We start from the raw sequence: 6,028 nt of genomic DNA, 5'->3' as shown, positions 1-6,028 counted from the left end.
GCTGACGGCTGACACATCAGAAGCGAATAACTGTGAATGCCTCAAATCGCAGCCGTTAACTGTTCGATCTGACGGATGGTATTTCACGTGAGTAGGTTAGGAACTGTCTAAATAGACGGCGCCGTGACGACTGAGTAAACGTGGGCTAATCCCTTGCTTGGAATTTGGAAAAGTATGTGTTGGTCTGGAATATGGGCCGACTCAAATGAACGGTTTTGATTTTCTTTACGGAAAAGAGAAACCTACATCATTTTTTCTTTTATTAACAAAACCGTGGTCAACAACTGAATTTAGAAAATTACTAGCTAGTAATGCCCGCGCGTTGCTGCGGGATTACAAATTGATCTTATAGCAGTGTATAAATTTGAGTTAGTATCAGTGTAACATTAATTAATCTAAACAAAATTACCATAGTGAAGGAAAAAAATTTATTTGCTATAGAAAAATTATAGTTTTGATACCTTACAAAGGTAATTTGTTTTAAAAGATTGAAAGCCAGCGGTTTTCAATCTTGAAATTCCACAGCATCCTTTGACTTTGAAAAATAGCGACCATCATCGGATAGAACTATTGTACCACCTACAGGAAAGAAAAAACAATGAGTTACTGAGATATTCTGATACACAAAAAGAAAACACTTGACACTGAATGAACAAAATATTCAAACATGGAAAGCACATCATGAGGGATAATCTATCATTTTTGGCCATGTGAGGAATGATATCTTGAGTACCGAGAGAGAGAAAAAAGTAGTTCTACATTATTTTATGATACCTGTTGGGTTAGTCTTGTATTTCACTTTATTTATAAAATCGACTACTGATATGGTTACAACCTTGACAACATCACCCCTAGTATTGGATGTCCATCTAATTTAACTTAAATTTCTTCTTCAATCTTGGATATACATAATGTTTCAGTTTATGTTTTACCACACAAAAAAATTGTGAGACTACATGGGTTTTATAAATAGATGATAAAACTGCATCTCAGTAGAATCTTAGACAATGAAAATTGAATATTATTTACCATAAACTGACATGCAAATTTAAATGCAAGAATGCAAATGAAGAGATTTGCTTCATCATGTTCAGCAAGGAAATAAATAGCAACAAAAATAGTATGATTTGGTGACCCTTACCTTTAACTTATTCCGATGATAAGGCATTAAAGGTTGACGAAACCAAATTTTGCAAGTAATGAGGTTGCATAAAAATTTTTGCCTCAAAAATTAAAGCCACTATCATACAAAGGTTAATAAGAAAAATCCAACCCAATAATCACATCTGTCTGAGAAGTGTATTTCAGCTTAGAAAACATGTATGCTGTGTGTGTGTGTGTGTGAGAGAGAGAGAGAGAGAGAGAGAGAGAGATGTACCTTCTTGTGGAAAGCAAATGTTCAGGGCTGGACAAAAAGCTTTCGAGATATGTACTTGAGTTTTCTGGTGAAGTTCACACATTCAGTATTGAAATTCATATATTCATATATATATATATATATATATATAACAGAGTAAAAGAATTCTAAGATAAAAAAATAATGATTAACTTAAAATGATCACACAGTTTCCCAATAGTCATTTTTCTAGGCTTTCCCAATTTTGCTGAAAAGCAAAGTTTTTTGCTCGGTTGAGTGTTTGTGAATCACGCATAGTACTAATTAATTCTTCAAAGCATGAATATCCCAATGTTCCTTCAGTTTAGTATAGAACTGCCCAAGGTAATTGTAAACGTTACTTCGATAACAGAGTTAGTGTTGTAGGACTCAGCATAAGGAAAAATCAGAAAGATGCAAATGCAGAAAACTAAATTAGCACCTATAACACATGGAACCTCACTTTCTCACAGTGGCTTAATCTGTCCTCCACCATTTAAGTAACCTGTTTAATTCCAGTTAATATTACTTCCAAAATCCCAAACCCACATGATGGATAATTCAACATATCAAACCACATATTTATTTTTTGAAGCATTAATAAGTAGAAAAATTTACAACCACCAAAATCAAATCAGGATTGAGAACCTGGAATTTATTATAGAATTAGGGATCCATTAATACAACCATGCCTCAGTCCAAAACTAATTTTTTTTATTTGGCCTAAAATAGAAAAAAACCCAAAACTTTAAATTCAAATATTAGACAAATATATTTGAAAAGGATAAAGATTTTAGAGACAAAGTGAGGACAGAGAGATGGGGGAGCACCTTGGGCAAGGAGGTGGTTGACAGATTTGTTGGAGGAGTCAGTCCAATTTTTCACAATCTCCTTCAAGCTTGCACCAACAATTAAAAACAGACAAACACAACATGATTGCAGAACGTAATTAGAAACGATCTAATTTTGGGAAAACCTGAGGCTCGAACGCACGTCCAATGACAATTGCTGCTTGAGTTTAGTAACATTAGTTAAATACAATACAATGTTTGCTTGTATAATCATGTTTAGTGATGCATTGGAATGCTCTCGAGGAAACAACTAAAGAAAATACATAACTTAGTATTCGATAATGCACATTATAACTCATTTTTATGCAGAAATTAAGGTCCCATTTGATAACCATTCTGTTTTTGTCAACTTAAGTTTACTTCTCAAAATGTAACAGAATGCAAGGTTCTCAACTCAAACACACTTAAGTTGACATCTGCAGGTGTAAGAGTAGCACTATAATGTAACAAAAGACTTAACACTACTCAAAAGATTGCTGTTGAAGAATCCATGTTCTAATTAGCACTAATCACGACACGAATACACTAAAGTCGAAACTTAAGTAAAAAACTATGGAAAACAGATGCATAATGACAGGGAGACATGAACCTAAAAAGCAATCAATACCTTTAACTCTTTGTTCATAAGCAGCTTGGTAACGCATCATTAAAGCTGCAGCCTCTCCGTTTAAAGCGTCAGAAGGATTGGGATACAGCAGAAGTTGTGGCAACAACACTTCAAATACGTTTGCAAGATCTGGAAACACAGGCAGATATAAGAGAATAAAACTTGGATTTCGGTACTTTCCCCATGCTTATAAGAGAATTTATTGTAAGTTTGGTCTTACAGGGTACAAATAATGATAAACCGACTATAATCCTACCTGCACAAATACAGTTCTGTTCCAACACGGTTTCCTCAGAGGATGCGGCTGCTGCAGATCAAGTTCAATCTTGATTCTGTTTTGTATTTAGTTCACATGCTGCTATTTATTTGTAATCCTACTTCTACACGTATATCAATTGTAATTAGTGCAATGACCAAACAACAAATTCCATTAAAAAAAAAAAAACTAACCAAAAAAATAAAATCATAAATCTCAGAAAGCCCAATGCACAAAATTGCAGAAATAGGGAAGGAATCATAATCAAAACAAATGATACAAACACACACAGAGAAAATATATACTTTTATGTACTTAGCTACTATAAACTGCTCATTCAATTGCCTCATTCCCTTTTCCCCTACTAAATAAAAAAGGGTCAGTGAATCAATACAAATATTCATTGAAATAAAAAAAATTAAAAAAAATCCAAGATTTTCCTCAAGGGATATCCCAGAATTTAAATTCACGCTAAACCCATTCCCTAATTCTATTAATTGTAGGCAACCCAGAAACAAAAAAAAATGAAAAACTTATTCTCAGTATCCAAACAGCTCAAAACCCAGAACCAAAAGAAAAAAACATAATACCTTTGCGGGTTTGGAGCTCTTTTCTTATAATTGTTACAGTATTGGTGTTGCGGCTCAATTCGTTGTGTTTCCGTCCGTATCAATCGAAGGTGGGGCAGCTGGTTTGGGTGAAGAAGAAGAGGAGGATCCGAGCCTACAAACAGAATCACAAAAAGCAAACATAAACATAAAACCCATCTGCAAATCTAAAACCCCAAAAAAAAATTAGAGCACCCACACTGAGAAAGCTGTCAAACTCACCAGGAAACGCCAACGTTTCTGGGTAAAAAATTGAATCGGATCTAATTGCACCGTTGTGGATAATTCCTCAGAGAAAGATGGAAGGTTGGAGGGCGAGAAAAATCGCCATTTTGGAGACAGAAAGCTAGAGTTGAGAATGGCGAGAGAGAGAAGCGAAAGCAAAGAAAAGTCGAAAGCAGGTCCAGCGATGATCGACGCGTGGGAAAATGGAAACGGAAGGGAAAAAGGGAGAAGAAAAGTGGAGGAGCAGGCGTTGCACAGCGATGGTCGACAGGTGCATCCAATGGGCAAAAACGTAATCTCACTGTTCAAAGCAGGTCACAAAGGAGGAAACCAAGAACAAATCCAGGGGTAAAACTGTCATCACACTGGTCATCCACAGTGATCAGGGGGTTTGAGTTTTAGTATATATGATGATATGATATATATAACTGGAATCCATTGGAACAACACGTGTTGACAAAATGGAAGAGTCTCTCCACAGAATCAACACGCAAAAGACAAAAAACAGAGCAAAACCAATAAAATAAAATAACCAGAGGCAAAGTAATGAGAGACAGCAGGCTAACCTAGAGTTTGAGTTATAGTAGCAGTAAAAAAATATCACGGCTTCTCACAATTTTTAATAATTGTTTTTGCATGTATTCAATTTTTTTATAATTTTTTATTGTTTGCTGTGCCACAAACATGTGAACCTAATTTTCCCGTTTTTGGGATATTTTGGATGCGGTCCCTAATCCTTAACATTCTTTGATTAAAACCTTAATAGTATTCAAAGTTTGATCAAGGTCCCTTGACTTTGTACACTTCATTATATTACTATTAATATTTATATTTTTATAGTTTTGACATTAATTGTTTGATATTTTATGAGATTTATAATCCTATAAATTTAAAATCCCTCATTATAATACTATTAGAAACGGTTACAATAAAAAAATTCAAATATTTTGATTGAATAAATGGATAAAAACTATATAAAAATAAGAAATAATAAATGGCAAAAGAATGTATCCATAGTGTTAAAACAATTGGTACATTTCACATATAACAAAGTGGTACATTAATAAAGAATAATGGGTAAATTAGAAATAAATTAGAGTACAGATAAAAGATTAAAAATTATGAATACAAATGAATTTTTAAAAATATAGGCGCTAAAAGAAATTAATACATGGGTACAAAATAAAACTAAAAAGAAAATACTACAAATTTAAAAAAAAATGTTGCAAATTAAAAGTGGGTACAAACTAAAAATATATATGATACAAAGTTTAGGCATAAAACATAAATATACCATATGTAATTTTTCTATCATTGATTAAATATACAATATCACGTGACTGTATACACATGGGTACAAACACAAATAAAACTTTAAAAAATATGGGGACAAAAAAAAACCTAATATATGGGTCCAAATTAAAAATGAAAAGAAAATTGGTACAAATTAAAAAATATTTACAAATTAAAAATAGGTACAAACTAAAAATAAAAATATATGATAAAAAAATTTAGCCATAAATATAAATATACTAATTGTAACATTTTTAACATTAAAGGAATATATTTAAAAATAAAAATATTTTATTATTCAAATAATTAATGATGTTATTAATACCCAAGGACCTTGATCAAAAATTGAAAATGAATAGGATTTTAATCAATGGAGTAACAAAAAGAAGGATGTGAACCTAATTTTCCCGTTTTTTAATTATTGTCTTTATCTTTTCTGTCCCACAAATGCTGCATGTGAGTTTAAAAAACCAAGAACACGAACATTGTCTTTCCCCCACTTCACATTTATTATCTCTTTTTCAAATGGGCTTTCGTTGCTACCATCACGCAACTGTGGCATCCCTCTTGTCCTCTGTGTTTTCGAGGAATGGGTCTTCGCATTTATTATCTCTTTTCGAAGTATGGGTCTCGCATTTTTTCTTTTGCCTTTTTTTTCAAAGGCTTCGGATATAGCACAGAGGGCAGTACATTCTGATGAGAGACAGAGGACAAAACGGATTTTTTACTGTAGCAAAGTGTGAACAGTACGGGAACCCAAGCAAAATCCAAAGACAGTTCCGTCCTTTCACTGTTGGTGAACAGTACGCTCTC

At 33.1% G+C, this 6,028-nt stretch overlaps 1 long non-coding RNA gene across 3 annotated transcripts; it reads right to left on the bottom strand.

The window, feature by feature from the left end:
- Positions 1-300: 300 nt before the first annotated feature.
- Positions 301-4,181, bottom strand: LOC126628627 (uncharacterized). 3 transcript variants are annotated; one of them, XR_007625503.1, is made up of 8 exons: positions 3,920-4,181; positions 3,680-3,812; positions 3,090-3,213; positions 2,834-2,962; positions 2,206-2,273; positions 1,379-1,442; positions 462-579; positions 301-325 (listed from the first exon to the last, which is right to left on the bottom strand). It is a non-coding gene; the product is annotated as an uncharacterized LOC126628627 (long non-coding RNA). The 3 variants fall into 3 exon arrangements; XR_007625502.1 differs by lacking the exon at positions 301-325 and adding an exon at positions 328-345; XR_007625501.1 differs by lacking the exon at positions 301-325 and having other exon boundaries at positions 415-579; positions 3,920-4,161.
- Positions 4,182-6,028: the final 1,847 nt, after the last annotated feature.

The sequence above is a fragment of the Malus sylvestris genome, chromosome 7, assembly GCF_916048215.2.
Source record: "Malus sylvestris chromosome 7, drMalSylv7.2, whole genome shotgun sequence".
Taxonomy (NCBI): domain Eukaryota; kingdom Viridiplantae; phylum Streptophyta; class Magnoliopsida; order Rosales; family Rosaceae; genus Malus; species Malus sylvestris.
Note: the sequence above shows the minus strand (reverse complement) of the source record. Positions and strands in the feature narration are given on the sequence as shown.